Source organism: Epinephelus moara, chromosome 21 (assembly GCF_006386435.1).
Source record: "Epinephelus moara isolate mb chromosome 21, YSFRI_EMoa_1.0, whole genome shotgun sequence".
NCBI classification, from domain to species: Eukaryota; Metazoa; Chordata; class Actinopteri; order Perciformes; family Serranidae; genus Epinephelus; species Epinephelus moara.
This window is the reverse complement of record NC_065526.1, coordinates 13,068,805-13,086,652: the sequence shown is the minus strand read 5'-3', so window position 1 is coordinate 13,086,652 and position 17,848 is coordinate 13,068,805.

Sequence of the window (17,848 nt, the reverse complement as noted above, 5' to 3'; positions counted from 1 at the left end):
TTTATACGTGTGTAGGTCTATCATCCGTGGGACAGATGTAAAGTTCTGGCAGCTCTGCACTAAAATGATCAGCTTCTCCATATCTATCCCAACTAAAGTTTATGGAAGAAGGGAGAGATATCTGACGGCTGTGATTGGTTGTTCCTTGTCAGATGACATGCGGTGCACGCTGCTGCATTCCAGAAGCTGAACTTGGTTTATTTTAAAGCACAGGCGTCACGCCCTGAAAAATGGGCGTTTGGGGTTTGAGCATGCCTGCTGCGCAGCTACATTGAGAACTATGAATTTGAAGGCGCAGAAAAACGCAGTATGTGTACGGCTCCTTAAACTATAATGGCGACTGGCCACAAATCATGCTAACGTTAAAAGACAGCTTTTTTTGTCAGTGTCTGACACCGCAAATCACCGGCCAAGGATACGTTACATTTGTACGTTACATACACATCATATTGACAAGATGCCTGCCAAGCTACAGACCACTGTTAGAGACCAACAAAAAACAACACTGGTTGGTTTTGTGAATCACTATGTTTCAGATGGGGTTTTAGCCAATGAGGGTGTTTCTTAGCAACCTGTTGCTGTGTTTCCTGCTGGGATGGTGCCTCGAAAGGTGGGTGGTTTTCACCAAGACATCGCTGTGTTCCTAGTTAGGATTGGGCCACCAAAACGGGTTAAAACATGATCTTTTTTTAATCATAACCAAGTGTTTTTTGTGTCTAAACCTAACCACACATTAACCACAGTGCTGCTGCAACATAAAGACACAAACTTTCAATGTATCCGCTACATAATAATGTACAAATGTAATTTATTCATGGTTTGCAGAAAAATGCCAACATTTACTCAGACAATTGGGTTGGAAATGAATGTACAGTATATAAAACTGTCGGGACTGTTCCTTGAGGTCATTACTGGACCAAACTGGTCAGTAACTAAAGAGAGATCTCCTTTATCAATGTCAAAAACTAAAATGTATTTTATAGATTAACTTGGTTGTGATGGCAGATCTTTGTGGAAAAACAAAAGTCTGTGAAGTACTTTATAACTCTGCTGCACTACATTCAGAAACAGCATGCCTGGAGTTGGCACAAACAGTAAGAAACTCTGTGTTCTGATGAAAAAACAAGAGCTGAACTCTTCAGCTGTAACTCAAAGTGCTAGGTCTGGAAGAAAGCAGGCACAGCTCATTAACCATTTAATATGAACCTGAGAGCCAGCTGGTGCTGAGAGCTGCAGGGACTGGGACTCCTGAATGGGAGGCGAAATATAAATGGTAATACATGTGAGAAAAATCTTTGGGAGAAGCTGACTCAAAGTGCTGAAGACTTGACTGGGACGGCATGTTGTTGCCCAACAGGACTTCATCCTGAGAACACCGCAAATTGACTTTTTTTTTTTGTCGTGACGTGGTTGGGCTTAGGGAAAAAAAACAAGGTTGGCTTTTATAATCTTACAGGACGCAATCACCGCTCTCCTGGGTGAAAATCAATGTTTGTTTCCATCCACAACAAATCCCACCTGCTCTACTTGGACTTTCGCCACCTTAATTTTCATTCTTGTCTCGACGTGTTTCCCCCGACTATACGGCGACTGGCCGCATATCATGCTGACGTTATAGGACGGCTTTTTCCAGGTGAGACCGGGTTGTACTAAGAAACACCATAACCGATGTTTTGTTGTTTTCTAACAACGCTAACCTCGGTCCAGTGTTTGTTGGACTCATCTACCTCCCCTCCTAATACATGATTTTTCAGGCTGTTCTCATGCACTGTTCATACATCTACCCACGAAAACTAATGTACCACAGTTGGCGTATAACCTGTGTAATTGGGAAGGCTGCAATAGTTAGTATGGTGGATGGGTCAAACAACATAGGACTTTCCCAAAGAGACCTCTGTTTGTGTCCCGTGTTATAACCAAGTGAAATTTGAGTTACGTTTAGGCAGGTCATCACCATGTTTCTTTTCCTAAACCTTACCTACATAACTGTTCTTCTTTTACTCTTAAATGTTGATTTTTCATTATCTCTTAAACTTTTTCAGAAACAGCTGTAAAGAAAATGCTAATACAGAGGTGGAAGTCCCCCATACACTCCACATTACTCAATGGGTTAACCTACTGAATGACATAATATCTCTGGGACTTTCTACTGCCTGGTCAAATAGGGCCATGGTAAATAACATCGGAGCTCAGGCTGAAGGCCAAAACACACCGGCGGCGTCATATGACAGCGGCGTCATATGACAGCGGCTTCATATGACGGCGGCGTCATTGATGCGAGTCAAGTGCCACCCCCAACACACACAAAAAGCGTCGCGCTGCGGGGCGTCAACCGGATTTCTATTGCACACTTCAGCCCGTGAGAGCTGGGAAGTTCAAAATAGCGCTTTAGGACAATAGGACAATAGCGTAAAGTGCCGCGGCGTGGCACGTCGACGCGCGTCGAGCCGCCGCCGGTGTGGGTTTGTAAATAGAAAATAATGGGGGCGGCTGTTTTGACGTGCGTCGTACGGTGCCGGTGTGTTTTGGCCTTGAGGCAATGGAGAAGGTCAGGCAACATTTACACATATGGATCAGGTTGGTCGTTATTCTGTGGTTCACTTTGCTGAATGTGGTGATATGTGCATATATGTATGGATGTATTTTTTTAGTTTTTTGTAGTTATTTGATTTTTTTTGTCTTATTTATTGCTGCATGTATTTATTATTTATTTTTCCTTCTCTCGTTACCATCACAGGTCATCCTAAGCCAGCCGGCTGGGGAGGGGAGAGAAGGGTTAGACAACAGGTTGAGTTTCAACAACCGCAAAATTTATGGAACATATGAACACATGCGGATGACATGCTCCTATGTATATAGGATTTATTATTAATATTTTGCAAAGAAACTAAATAAAAATGTGATCACAAAAAGCACTTAAAGTACGTACTACTATTTGTGGGCACTAATTGGTTAAATATCATTTAAACCAGTGAATATGCATTTTCGTAAGATATCATACAAACTTGTAGGAGGATTTATGTTGGATTTTTTTCATCACATTTTAACAAAAATCTTGGGTGATCTGTTTTAATTTGAGGAAATGTCCCTGACAAGCACAAAAGTCTTCTGGAGGCACTCTACTCGTACCTGAGCGACAGGTATGGCATTTCTGGAGACCGAGGTAAAGTAGATAACATTTCAAAATGTCTACAGTCACTTCTCAGCTGTTAGGCAATGAAAAAGAGCCATTTGACAGGACCGTAAAATGTCATGCCTTTTTAAAATTTTATCAAAGGCTTCTAAAAAGGTTCTGCTTCAGCTGAGTGTAAAAATGAATCTGTGATCCTGTGGAGGTTTTTCACAAAATCTCAAACAGGCAGTAACTGCACTATGATGGAACAAGCCAAATGAGCTGCGTTTGATTCTCATTTTTACTTTGGCTAAAGGTGAAGGCAGGATGGTAATTTTGGATCTCAGCTGATTGGCAGATCACTCTCCAGGCTCCACTTCTTACATTCACACAATGAAACTGAAATATTGCTGCATAGAACAAGCTGCTGCAGAACAGCAGCTCTGCTACAGCTTGTTATAGAAAATTGACTTCAAGGAACAGAGGCTGCATCTACTTCCTAACAGTCAATAAATAAATGAATTGGCTACTCACAAAGGTTTTGTAGTCTGAAGAGCAACAATATTACAGGTTCAAAAAGGGAACATGAGTCCTGCGGATAAACAATTGTGAAAAGTGCCTCAGTTGGAAATGTACTTGTTTGGATTCATGTGATTTTAGGACTATCAAGGCGCGTGATGTCCTGCTGGCTGACACAGGACGGCACCTCTGCTCTAGATGTGCTTTCAAAAGGGGAATGAGTGTATCAGCAGTATCACAAAGAGGAGAGTACATCTGTTCACCTCCTCCCTCACAGCAAGCCTGACCTCTGCAGCTGTCTTTAAAAGGGGCCTTTCTCTTTCATGTCCGTCCATTATTCTGCCTTAGCTTCTCTTATTATAGTCCCTCGTCTTTTTTCTCTCTTTCCCTGCGCCTGTCTTTTCTGCTCCCTCCCCCTTCCCACTTTCTCTCATTCGCGGTCCACACCCTGCTGTGTTTCCTGTCTTTCCCTCAAGCAAATTAGTTTCTCTGTAATGGTTCCTCCTCCTCACCTGCACACAAGTCGCATACACAAGTGCAAAAACACATGCGCAAAGAAATGCTTAATTAGCTTTTGTGCGAGGAACTGCCACGACGCCCGTGTGTGTGTTTGTTTGTTTCATCAGCTCATATCACCCTGCAAGAATGTGAAAAAACACTGTGATTTCCTGTGATGTGCAAAAAAAAACCCAACAACTTATAAGCAGTGTACCCGACGTTGATCTATTGCAAGACTTCCTTTATTCTGTTGCCTGCCAACACACAACAGAACATTAATATGTACTTCAGACTGAAAAAAATAGCTGATGAATATAATAGGTACAGGAGAAATGCTCCTTTTCTTCTTAATATAGACTGGCTCCTTCACACAGACTTAGATGATATACTGACACATAGCGGGGAAAAGTAATCTCAGTAAATTCCACCTCTCCTCATCGTCTGCAATCATCTAAGACCTTTCTGGATATTCCTACAGGAATTAACTTGGTAAAAGTATCTTTTTTACTTTTTTAATTCACTAAGTGGAAGGGCAATCCAATCTCACTCCGAAGTCGTCGAAATGTGGTGATTAGTTAGTGACTTCCGGCGTCAGATTTCAAGGAAAAAGCCGTCCTTTATGTTGGCATGATCCGTTATTGATTAACAGCACTTGGTGGCATCAGGGGCAAACACAGTGGGACAACGATGAAAGTTAAGATTGTGGAAGTACGAATAGAGCGGGTCTGAGGGGTGGTGGATCGGTCCAACAACCACCAACTTTCACCCGGGAGGTCGGTGTTCACGTTCCGTAATATTGTAAAGCCAACCTCTTGTTTTTACTAAACCCAGCCACGGGCGTGTTTGCAAAACATAACCACGTGTCAATTTGCGTGTTTTACTGATGTAATGTGTTTATTTTGAAAGAGAGTGTATGCAAACTGTACATTTCCTGTAAAAACAGAAGTGTATTTTGAAAACACAACGCATGTAACAGGCAGAACTTTACACGGCGCAATACCCAGTGCACCCAGGGTTTCATGCATGTTGTATCTCGACGTGGAAATTCCATGACCCAATGACAAAACTGTTTGCTAATTTTGTTTTCAAATCTCCAAAATATTTAATTTCTATATTTTTTGTTGTGAGTGTCCTTACATGAGCTTTCTTCTATCCGCAGCACACAAGCTGTACCTTTACTTGAGTAAAAAGTATCTGTTCTCTTCCACCTTTGCTGTTGCATCAAAGAGAGATCAAAGCCCATTATTTAAGGGTCACACAGAATCACATTTCTCCATTTCAGTGACCACAATGAGCCGATGTGTCTGTTGCACTCATGGCTTTATTATGATTCCATAAGAAAGATGTTTCTTACTTGTCATCTGCTCAGACTGAAATGAGGACTACTGCAGAAACTATTAGACACATACCACCACGAGACATGAGTAATTACACGCTCCTGTGGCTATGAAGCATAACAAGGTGGCATATATTTTCCATGCTATAAATAAAATTTGATTGAAGGGATAATTGTTTGGCAGGGAGTTTCATCACAGCGAACAAATACAAGTGCATACATTAAAACAGGCCCTCCTCTGACGGTATTGTCAGACTTTTGAAATGTTTGGAGAAGAGTGCTAATCAAACAGTCTTCTCTCTCTGTAACTGTCCGGAGTTGACATTATATTAAAGACTAGTGTGGAAGGATGGAGCACTCTGACAGGTGGAGATGTCAGGTTTGAACAGACACAGTAGATACAGTGAATGTAAATGAGATCTTCTTCTCTTTTCCCCTCAGTTTCTGTTCAGTAGACTGTATATAGGCATGACTTCTCCTTGTTGCTTTAGCAACAGGGAGAAGCATCTCCTACTCTTCTTCTCGTGGTAAAATATCCTTTTATTCCCTTTTTTAATTAGGGACTGTTTGAAGGGGGTGATGCAAAGTGTGGGAGGCATGTTAGATATTTTTTAAGCACTGGGGAACTAGCTTAAGGGAGGGATATAAAACATTAAATGGTTGTATATGTGTGGGTTTTTTTTTAAATAGCCTCTGAAACCTGAATCCCGCCGGCAGGGTTAAATGGTATGTTTTCTTTAATAAATTGTCAAAATTACGCAAATTGTCATTGCCAAAGTTCTGATGGTCCTTGAACACAGCATGCACAACAAACGCTTCCATCATAAAACACAACCAAATCTAAGCTTAAAATAGTGAGATTTCCTTAAAGTCACTTTATTCAACTTGTCTGCCCAGGTAGCCAAAATGACCTGGCCCAGCATCAGCCCAGAAGTGTAAATGACCCCAGTATTCAGTTTTGAGATTTTGGTATATTTGCTTACTTCCAAAGCTAAGTCTAATGCATTGTTTTGTCTTCTGTTTATTTAATTTCTGTTCAGCTCTTACGTTAATCAGTGGAGTAAACTGAAAACTGAATTAACTGCATTAAACCATCAGTCCAGACTTGCATTATTTTGACTGGGACGCTACAAGAAGAAATAAATCGGGCTGTATCCAGTTGCCTGATGTGGCTGAACTCAGTACGAATGGCCAAATTCCAGTTACAGACATGACCATCACTGGTCCGATGTCAAATTTAATCTGGCCCAGCATCAGCCCAAACTTGGCACACTGGAAAAAATAAGCCAGGTGCATCTCGTTGCCTGACTCGGCTGAGACTCAGTATGAATGACGCCCCAGATTTGGGCCAAATAAACTGGCCTGATTCCAGCTGCTGACATGGCCATCACTGATTCGATGTCAAATCTGACCTGGCCCAGCATCGGTCCAAACTTGGCACACCAGAAGAAATAAGTTGGACCATGTCCAGTTTCCTGACTCAGCTGAGACTCAGATTGAATGACGACCCAGATTTGGGCCAAATAAACTGGCCCAATTCCAGCTGCCCACATAGCCATCACTGGTCCAATGTCAGATTTGATCTGGCTCAGCATCGGTCCAAACTTGGCACACCAGAAGAAATAAGGCCACATTGGACCAGGCCACATTGGGTTGCCCAACTCAGCTGAGACTGGGCATGAATGACTTCCCGCAATCGGGCCAAATGAACTGGCTCAATTCCAGCTGCTGACACAGCCATCACTGGTCCAATGTCAGATTTGACCTGCCCCAGTATCAGCTGAAACTCATAACACCAGAGGAAATAAATCGGGCCATGTCCAGTTGCCTGACTCGGCTGAGACTGGGCATTAATGACTCCCCAGAATTGGGCCGCTAAACTGACCAAATTACAGCTGCAGACACAGCCATCACTGGTCCAATGTCATATTTGACCTGACCCAGCATCGGCCAAAACTCATAACACCAGAGGACATAAGTTGGGCCATGTCCAGTTGCCTGACTTGACTGAGACTCAGTATGAATGACGACCCAGATTTGGGCCAAATAAACTGGCCCAATTCCGGCTGCTGACATGGCCATCACTGATCTGATGTCAGATTTGACCTGGCCCAGCATTGGCCAAAACCTGGCACACCAGAAGAAATAAGTCGGGCTATGTCTGGGTGCCTAACTCGGCTGACACTCTGCACAAATTACGACCTAGATTTCGGCTGAATAAACTGGTCCAATCCTGGCTGCCAACATTGCCATCACTGGGCTGTTGTCAAATATGACCTGGCCAAGCATCGGCCCAGAACCAGCACACAAGAAGAATCAAGTTGGGCCATGTTTCGTTGCCCAATTCAGCTGAGACTGGGTATGAATGATGCCCCAGAATTTGGGCAAATAAACTGTCCCGATTCCGGCTGCCAACACAGCCATCACTGGTCCAATGTCCAATTTGACCTGACCCAGTATCTGCCCAAACTTGGCACACCAGAAGAAATAAGGGGGGCCGTGTTGGGTTGCCCGACTCAAATGAGGCTGGACATTAATCGGGCCAATTCCAGCTGCCAATGCTGCCATACCTGGGTTATATAAAATTTCCAAAAATAACCTGTTTGCACGAACCAGATCATGTAAAATTAAGTTTTGCGCTCTTGCATGCATGGTTTTACAAGTTTTTTTCTCAACTCTGGGGTTTCATTTTTCTCTTTTAACTTTCAAACATCAAAAGCCACTGCTGTCACTGTTAATTAGGCTACAGTTTGTTTGGGAAAGTGGTCATTACATGCACATGTTGCTGTTCCAGCTTTGTGCGCGCTGAAATGTGTGTGTGTGTGTGTGTGTGAGAGAGATGTCTTGGCTTATTAAAACTGATGGCTTTGTGTGGTCGAACGGGTGGCTGTCACGCACTTATATTCTACTGAAGTGTGATTTGTAAGGAGTTTTTTTTGGTGATGACTCTTCCTCTGCACTGTTTGCTAGTTGCATTGCAGTACATGTGCTGCGAATATTAAAGAAAATGTGGTTATTTATGGTGGAGGGAGGGTCATGCCTTTTTCCTGTCACTCTGGGAGGCTAAAGGAAACATATCTGTAGCTTCAGGGAGGATGAAGATAAAAAAAAAAGAATCACACCCCAGCCACTCCCCTTCTTTGATAAATATAGTACAGTCCCTTATGTTTTGCGTGCATGAAGCCATGTGTGGAAGAACAGCATGCATGTATTTGATTATGTATGTTTTTGTGATCAGTACTGAGGGAGCTATGTGGGCGGTTGTCACAATTGAAGTCCATCCTTTATTGGCTCATAACAGATTATTTGCATAACAAGAGTGGCACAATAACAGCTCCTTTGAATCACACTCTTGAATTTTCAATTTTTCTTACATGCTTTCAAACTCTAATAAAGAGTTCATTGTGTTGTTTTTATCCATATTAAAGATGCTGTAGAAAGACAATGGCTTTTTAATGACATCCAAGTTTGTTGGCACCTGTACGCAGCTAGCTGGAGGCTGGTAAGACTCCAACTGTAGTTTGTGGGAGTGTCAACAATATAAATAAAACCATGCTAAGTGTGGCCTGTTATTGTCTCACCACCTCAGGTCCTCCTTCATCTCAAACGCCCTCATCACTAGGATGCCATTGTGAGCAAGAAATATAATGGGCAAAGACAGCAGCAAGGACAGAGAGCGTTTACATGAAAGACTTAACAACATAGCAGAGGCCAGGCTGGTCACAAGTGTGTAGGCTTGTTTTTAAGTCACAAATAATGGTTCAGCAACGGTGATTCATGTACCACCAAGAAGAAATTTAATGTGAATGAGTCAGAGCATACAGCAAGCCAGGAAACAATTACAATCTAACAATCAAAGCCAGGCATTAGTTTAAGGTTTGTCAAGTATGTGTACCTTTTCTCACGACATGATTGTTCTCCAAAGCATGTCACCTCTGCTGAGTCTTCAAGCTTATCTTATTATCAGACAGGTGTCACTTTTCTCACCATTACATCACACATGCTGACGATCGCTCTGTGTTTTGACACGGCATGTCAAGTGAGATGGTTCAGAGGGTGTTATCATGCAGGTTTTTTCACATCAGACAAAAGCTGCAACTTTCAATACATTGTCTCCAAATGCTGAGGGGACGATTCAACAATTGGCCGACTTGCTGGTGCTACGCCTGCCTGTCAAGCTCTCCCGTCACACATACACAGTTTATGGTTTCGTAGTAATTTTCCTGTCTGTAACTCAACTCCATAAATTGTAAAGGTCAGCTTTGTTCTATGAGTTATTGTTGACATATTCCAAAGATAAATCAATAAGCTAGAGAAATCGATAATTAACATAAAGAAGGATATTAATGAAGCAGAGTGGAAAACTGCTTGTTTTAAAGGTCCAGTGTGTAAAGATTTAGGTTTATATATCTGCAAAAATGTAATATGATTTTCATAACTATGTTTTATTCTGCATATAATCACCTGAAAATAAGTGTTTTGTTGTTTATATCTACATATGGAGTCTTCTTCCCCAGAGTCCACCAGTTTGTCTCTACAGTAGCCAAGAATGGACAAACCAAACACTGGCTGTGGATAGGGCCATACCAAGTTTTGGCATCGGCTACCGTAGTGTGCTTGGCACATGGGAGAAGTTTTAGTTGGCTGCAATCTGTAATCTCACTGTGAGATGCAACACATTCTCACTCCGACCTCATCACATATCGACGTTTGGTCATGTTCTTTCCATGTCGAGATATAACGTGCAAGGTCCCCTGGGTGTGTTGGTTGTTGACGTTCTGGGACACCGTGTCAATTTCAGCCTGTTACATGCATTGTCTGTTTTCAAAATACATTTCCGTTTTTGCAGGGAATTTAACGTTTACATAGTGTCTTTCGAAATAAACGCACTACGTTGGTACAACACCAGGAAGTGAACAACAACCTCCTGGGTGCCAGTCGGTGGTTGTTGGACTCATCCACCACCCCTCCTGCTGGCCCCACTTGGGCTTTTGCTACCTTCACTTTTATTATTGTCCCACCACGTTTCCCCCTGACGCTACCAGGCAACGTTAAAAGGTTATGGCGGCCGGTTGCGTATCATGCCAACATGAAAGGACGGCTTTTTTTGTCAGTGTCTGACACTGGAAGTCATTGACCCAGCACCGGATTTCGACAACTTTGAAGTGAGACCGGGTTGCTAGATGTCATTAAATCCCATGCACTAGACCAGTGGTTCCCAACTGGGCCAGCCACAGGGTCCAGACTACTCCTTAGTCATTAGTTTTAAGTCCACACAGTATAATACATTTTGCGTCATACTTGCACCATGTTGTTGAGCTAGTTTGCTGTCTCTGTCAAGTAGCTGTCCATGAGTCACGCACTCTACAGCAGGAAACAGTACCTCAAAATAAAAAGTCTGTGTCAGAAATTCACTGGACTTAAAAATTAAGTGTGTTTTTTACAGATTCGACATGTTTGTGATTCACTTGCGGTCCATTCAGAATAATAAACCTGCGACCCACCCACCAGTTGGGAACCACTGCACTAGACCTTTTAGGCCAAGACACAATCTATTAACACAAAATGTAGGTTATTACAATACAAATGGTTGATGCAAATTGATTTTACACCTAACATGTAAAAGTCAAATGTTCCCTAATATTCTAAATACTTGTGTGAAGTGTAGAGGGGAATAAACGTACATTAAATAATTCTTCATGGGGGTGTACAGAGCTGAAGAACTCTGCAAGAGTGTAGTTGAACGTCTAAGCCTTGTAATTGGAAAGGCAAACTCTGTGACTTGGGACTATACCCTGAAGACTTTGTTGCAGCTCTTGTTCTTTTTTCACAAATGTGGGAATGATAGTCAAAAATATCATCAAACTGCATCATTTTATGTAAAATAGCATCAAAACTTTTCGGCAGCCTCCCGGCCAGCTGTGTATAGGGCCCAGTAAAAATTCTTTTCATGGGGTCCAAAATCCCTGGCCACACCCCTGTTGAGATTAAACCATAGAATGGATGTATCTACTATGACGACACATATTGGTTTGCGGACTCCGGTTTTGAAGCCTCAAGGTCAGCTGGAAGGAGAGGCGGGCACTGTGGAGGAAGGAGGGGTGGATGTGACTGAGAAGCCAAGGACACTATCAGCAGACATCCTGCCACTCAAAGCAGCCCACCCTTAATTATGCCTCATTTTAAGCCTTAATAAAATATAAATGGGTGCGTTATATAAAACTTAGAACCCCTTAACCTATAAAACCCCCCATACAACGAGGAAATTAGCTACAGATTTAGATAGATATCTATATATCTACAAGAGTAACAGATTAAAATGATTAAATTTTGTAAATTAAACTCTCTACATTGTCATCGTAATCGCACAGCATCCATGGTCAGGTCTGTGATAACTAATTATAGATTTGAAGTGTTGAGGACAGCAGCACTGTGGGTCTCCAGCCCTGCTGTAACCTTTTACCTTTCACCACGTCAGAGCTGCACAATAAATACCAGCAATCATTCACATGTTCCTGGTGAAGCAGGGCAATGAGTCATCCACATGTTGCCCCTTATGGAAGAGCGGAGAAAGCAGTGTTCAGGGTGTATTGACTCAAGAGAGGGACCACATAAGGAGCCTAAAGGTTCCTCGTTTCATTTAATTCTTCCTATTAGCAGAGTACTTCAATCCCACCATTTCCTTTTCTCCCCTCGGGCTTTGTGTTGCAATCAGCAGCCAATTCAGAGGCAGCAGGATATTTTTACTGCAACAGAGAGAAATAAAAATAGAGTATATACATGACTAAATCTTTGCTTAACAACAGAAAAAACAGTGCCGAGCCACAGACAAAAACTAAACTAAACTCTGTGTGATGACTAAATACACTCTTTGTCTTTTTGTTACCTACAGGCGACGGCATGCCTCCTGGAACAGAGTGGACATCGTTCAATAGTTTCAAGAAGTAACGACATCTGTTGATTGAGGATCTAATCAAGCCTCTCTTGTCCCTGAGCCAATCAGCGACTGCCATGATTCATTCATCAATTTGTTTGTATTGGTGATGGACCCAGGCTTTTGTGTTTATCTTCTTGTCAAAAATACACAGCGCACCATTTGGTCGTCCCTTCTTGTCTCTCTGTCTGTCGGAGAGACGCTGCTCACTGCCAGCATATTGTGTAAGGATTCATCATGCTGCCGTTGTTGACAGATTTGACTGTCACACACTTGTCAAAATGCCACGCAGTGACAAGGGATGGAGAGAATGCGCTCACAAAACACACGCGCGTGAGGATGAATGCAGGCGGGGCTGATCCAAAGTGGCCATGAAGGATGGAAAGATGGGAAAAGGAAAAGCAGCACAAATCAACTCAAAAACATTTCTGACATTTAAGAAGCACATTATCAGACAAGTGAGTGACAGAGGAGGAAAATCAGTAAGGTTACATTAACGTGTTTAAAACATATCCTCCTGAGACCCTGCGTCCTTACATGAAGGCATTATGGGTTTCTTGCACCTTGTACTTCCCTCTGCTTAACTTAGACCTGTTGTCCTCGTTTGTGGACACGTTTATGCTCAGTCTACAGCTGACACCAACACAAAAGTAGACAAGGTACAAAACCTGATCAGATTTTATGGTTGAAACTTGTTCATTTGTGCTAAATAACGTCTGTAGTTTCATGTGGCATACAAATTTAGTACAGAGCAGGGAAAATTTAATACAGAGTTACAAAATGAACAAATCGCAAGTCTTTTAGATATGTTGCACCATTTGCAATTTTGTTTTTGCGCAACAGTGTTCAGGTATTAAAATAAACAGTTTCATAATTTATATTTATCAGGCCCTACATTCCCAAATAGCTCAGAGAAATTAAAAATGCTTACCAAACAAAAGCTGGGGTCTCAGGAGGATATACTGTTTTTCATATAAAACAGGTGACTTGGCGTGACTCATAGACTACTGGTGTTACTGGTAATTTGATAAACAAATATACATCTTTTGGTTTTGTACATTATTTAGTGCATTTTCTTTTGTTGGTGTTTACAGTTTTACTTTAATGCCCGCACTGATAAACACCAAGCTCAGCCTAATTTGTCCTGTACAGCACAGCCACTAACTGTGAAGGTATACCTATATATATATATATATATATATATATACATATTTCACAAGCTGAGGCCCTCTGGTTGCCAACAGTTAAAGCCACCGATCATGCACTACAATGTCCCCAGCTGTCGGGTGCCTTTGCTGCATGTCTTTCCCCACTTAATTCCTTAGTCTTCCTTTTACTTTTATCTGGTCAACAATTGCAAAAACACCCCCCTAAATAACATGTCAAAAATCAAACCTACAATTTTGGAGCCAGTTAGTTTGCACAATGATATATATTTTATAGAAAAAAAAATACTGTTGTTATTTAATCAGAGTCTCTAGATGTCAGACAGTTAAATTTAATGCTTTTTAAGACCTGTTAAAGACATTTAGGACACATCATGACAAATCATGTTTTATTTATCTAAGCATTGCAGGCAAATGGTAGACTTTGAATTTTATTTCAAGACCACAACTGCAACAATATCACTATATTACCAGTGCAAAAAAAGAGTGTTGAATAATGACGATTAAGCTGATTTAAGCTCCTTATAATAAACTTAATTTATATAGCACCTTTAAAACACAGTTACAAAGTGCTGTGCAACAAAACACTTAAAACACAAGGAGAAATAAACAAATAACAAGTCATAAAATGTCATCAAGTAAAAGATAAAATAAGGAAAACTAAAATCAAGACAATAAATGGGAGATAAAATCAATAAGACAGCAATAAAATAGACAGACAGAAGACCTCTGCCCAAGGATCTCAAACTATGCAGAGGTTCATAAGAGACTAGCAAGTCTGAAATGTAATCTAGAGCCAGGCCATGAGGAGCCTTAAAAGTAATCAATAAGATTTTAAAGTCAATCCTAGAACAAACAGTTAGCCAATATAAAGAGGCTAAAACTGCTGTGATGTGGTCGTGCTTCTTGGTTGTTGGTTAAAAGCTTTGCGGCTGAGTTCAGAACAGTCTGAAGTCGTTGCAAGGTTTTTTGATTAAGATCTTTAGTGTTTGTTTGTATATTTGTTTGTTTGTATATTGTTTGCTTATAAAAAACACTCCACTTTTGGAGAAACGCAGCCCAACGTCATGTTGAAGTAGTCAATCATTCATGGGTGATCAGGTCGGAAAGAATCCTGAATTATGCTGGAACACGTAATACAATTTCTGCCTATAAATAGTACAGTTAGTAGCAGAAATAAAGCATGTATTAACAGCTCATGTGTCGGCCTACTATCCTACAAACGAGACCTTTGTTCAAACCATTGTTTGTTGTTTGTAAAGTTACCACTAAAATGATTATAAAAATAAAAATCAATAGATATTTTAAGCCTGCATAAACAGACTTGCTAAAGATGAAAATTTAGTTGCTGAGAAGAGGAGACTGGCTCTCTCTCCAACCTCCACTCCTCCACAAATAGGCCATTAAAGTGACACTCCCACATCGCCACACAACCCTGCAGTTAATCACCACAACGCCAGGTTTGGTATAAATGTGTGAACGCAGCCTAAAAGGGTGAATCTCAACGTGTTTTATGGGTCTCTGTCTCGATACACTCTGGTCTTGGTCACGACTTGGTCTTGGTTGAGGTGTTCTTGACTACAAAACTGGTTAAGGAAATATAAAAATACAAAATGAGAAGCAAAAGTGTCACATTGGCATTTGGAGTTTGCACCTGCTGAAGACAAAAGGACAATGTGCTGATTAAATCGTCTATTTTTTACTGAATGTGCGCATTATATTTTATTACGTATTAATCTAGAACATCATGCACTGACACACATAAGAGCATCAGCTGTTGTTTTAATATCTGGTGGATGCAGTTTTCTTATATGGCAGATAAAATATCACAGCTCTGATACACACAACCCCTGAGACCTTATTCAGCATGCGGCACACTTGATTACCCCACATGAGTGATCTCATATAAGCTGTAGGCATATATTGTTGTATAAATAGAGAAGCGGTGTGGTATATTTGCTGATGTGTCATTTTGTGTGCAGTGATGGGGGAGAATTTAATGTCTGTTTGTGGGCAGGTTTACTCTGCTGTGAGTGAGTGATGGAGATATGAATTAGTGAAAGGCAAGCTGATCCGTCTTAGTTGTGCTTACTTTGTGTTCATTATGTTTAGAGGGCGCAGTCTGGAGTCGCTGCTCAAAGCTGCAGGGTTTATATTATTTTCATAGGCTAATAAAACAACTAATGTCGCGAAAACTATTGTTGACATCTACAAAATAGAGATTTTTTTTACCCTGGTGGAAAAAAACATAACACATATTATATGTTCAGAAAACCTGAATATGATTCATAGACTAAACACAAGCTGTAAATGTCTGTGTAGACTGTGATAATGAATTAAATTATAGGGATGTTTGTCTGCTACTTATGTGGCTTTGGTATTTATTTTCTCACATAACTGCATCTATATTTCTGCTGTATCATTTTCAGTAAAGTTCTGCAGCAGTACCAGGTAAATGTATTGAATGCTTTAAAGTTTGAGTAAAGTTGGGCATACACTGCATGATTTGAGACCGTTTTGGAAATGTTGGTGTTGTAATTCCAACTCCCACTGTACAAGTAAATCATCTACAATGTAAAGCCAAAACTTACAACTTATGCGCTCACACTGTGCGGTCCAATTGTTAAGACACGACCATGTCTAAAATAGACAATAAAATGGTCCGTTGGCCCCTGAAAATCATTCTGCTATTGACAAATATCGGTAAAGATTTGTTTGAAAGCTCCAGGACCAAGTAGGTATAGTTGCGGCTACATGACCTGTCCACTATCAGCCTCCTTTGCTTCCTGGTCCAGAAGCAGACGCCCTGAAGATAATGCTATGTTAGCATTTAGCTAGCTATGAAGTGTTATGTTAAAAAAAGAAGGCAATTAAGGTTAGGATATGGGTAAGGGCCAGGGTTACACCTCTTTACATATGGGGTAAATCACATCTTAATGTATTAGGAATACAATAAATGGATAAAGTGGATTAATGCTAAATTTAGCCCCATATTTAGTCACTACAAGTGGCGCTGAAGCAAAGTTCAAATAATCGTTTTGTTCGTCGGTTTGTCTTGTACTTGTGGTGAGCGTAGTTTGTAGAGGGTGTGTTGTGTAGGCTTCAAGCAGAATGTGGCTGCAGCTGTGCCCCTAGGGAAGCACCAGGCTTTAAAGTCAGTTTCCGTAGTGGCCAAACAGTGTAATTGCAGCGTCACATTATGTTCTGGGGCCAAAAAATACTTTATCCTATCACAGAAAGAGACTTCTGTAAATCAGTGGCTACATCTTTTTTGAGCGTCACAGCCCCCACAGAGGTCTAGAAGAGTCACACAATCAAATAATTTTATCCCTATTCAAGTTAGCTGAGCACTTAAGGGGAGTAGCTGGCTTGGAAGTCTCTAATGCATCTGCTCTTTGGGCCACACAGCGTGGAAGTACTGCCAATTATCTGGGTAATTCTTTACATGGCAGTTGGACTTTTTTGGCCTCATGTGTCACTGAGCAACTTTATAGGAATGAACAGACCCCAGCTCAAACGCTGTATCCAGGTCTCTTTATACATCCATGGGCAGGTAGAAATTTGTTTGCTAGTTGAGGTATAATTCACAATAATGTCTTGATACGCACACACACAAGTTAGCAAGTTAGCAGCATAAACAAACTAGCTGGGTTTTCAGCTACAGTGTACGATTGAGTGACTAGAAAAGCACCAACATTGGGGAATCGACTTGTGACTCTGGTTTAACTGTGTGAGAGCCTGGCAATGGCCGACCAAAATTTCTGAAATGTCAGAAATTCATCCAAGTGTCCGACAGCTGGCCGGGAGTTGATAGTGCTACAATTGGTCTCCTTTCCCCCTGTACACTGCACTGCAGGAGATGCCCAACAAAGCTGAAATTTGGTCCGACTTTAAAATGAGTCATGGGCCTCTAGTTTCGCAGACCGGGCGAGGCAGAGGCGCAGCACACCTGTGCTTCGCCAACTGGGTGTGGCCAGGCAGATTTTGGAAGTTTGGCACACTGTGTGCGCTGGCGCAGCTACCTCCGTCCCTCCTTCCTTCCTGCGCAAGTCAGAAAGAGGGAGGAGAGAAGGCGTGGGGTGGGTTTTACACAGCCGATTCACATCACATCAATCAAATGAACCCCTCTCCTCACCCTTAAATGCGCCACGCAAAGGCGTAATGAGAGTTTACTCAATTCGCCATGGCAGAAGAGAGCAGCAGCGTCAGACAGCCAAACTTCTCCCAGGAGGAAACTGATGTTTTGGTCCGGGAGGTCCAAGCTCGCAGTGTCTGAATATACG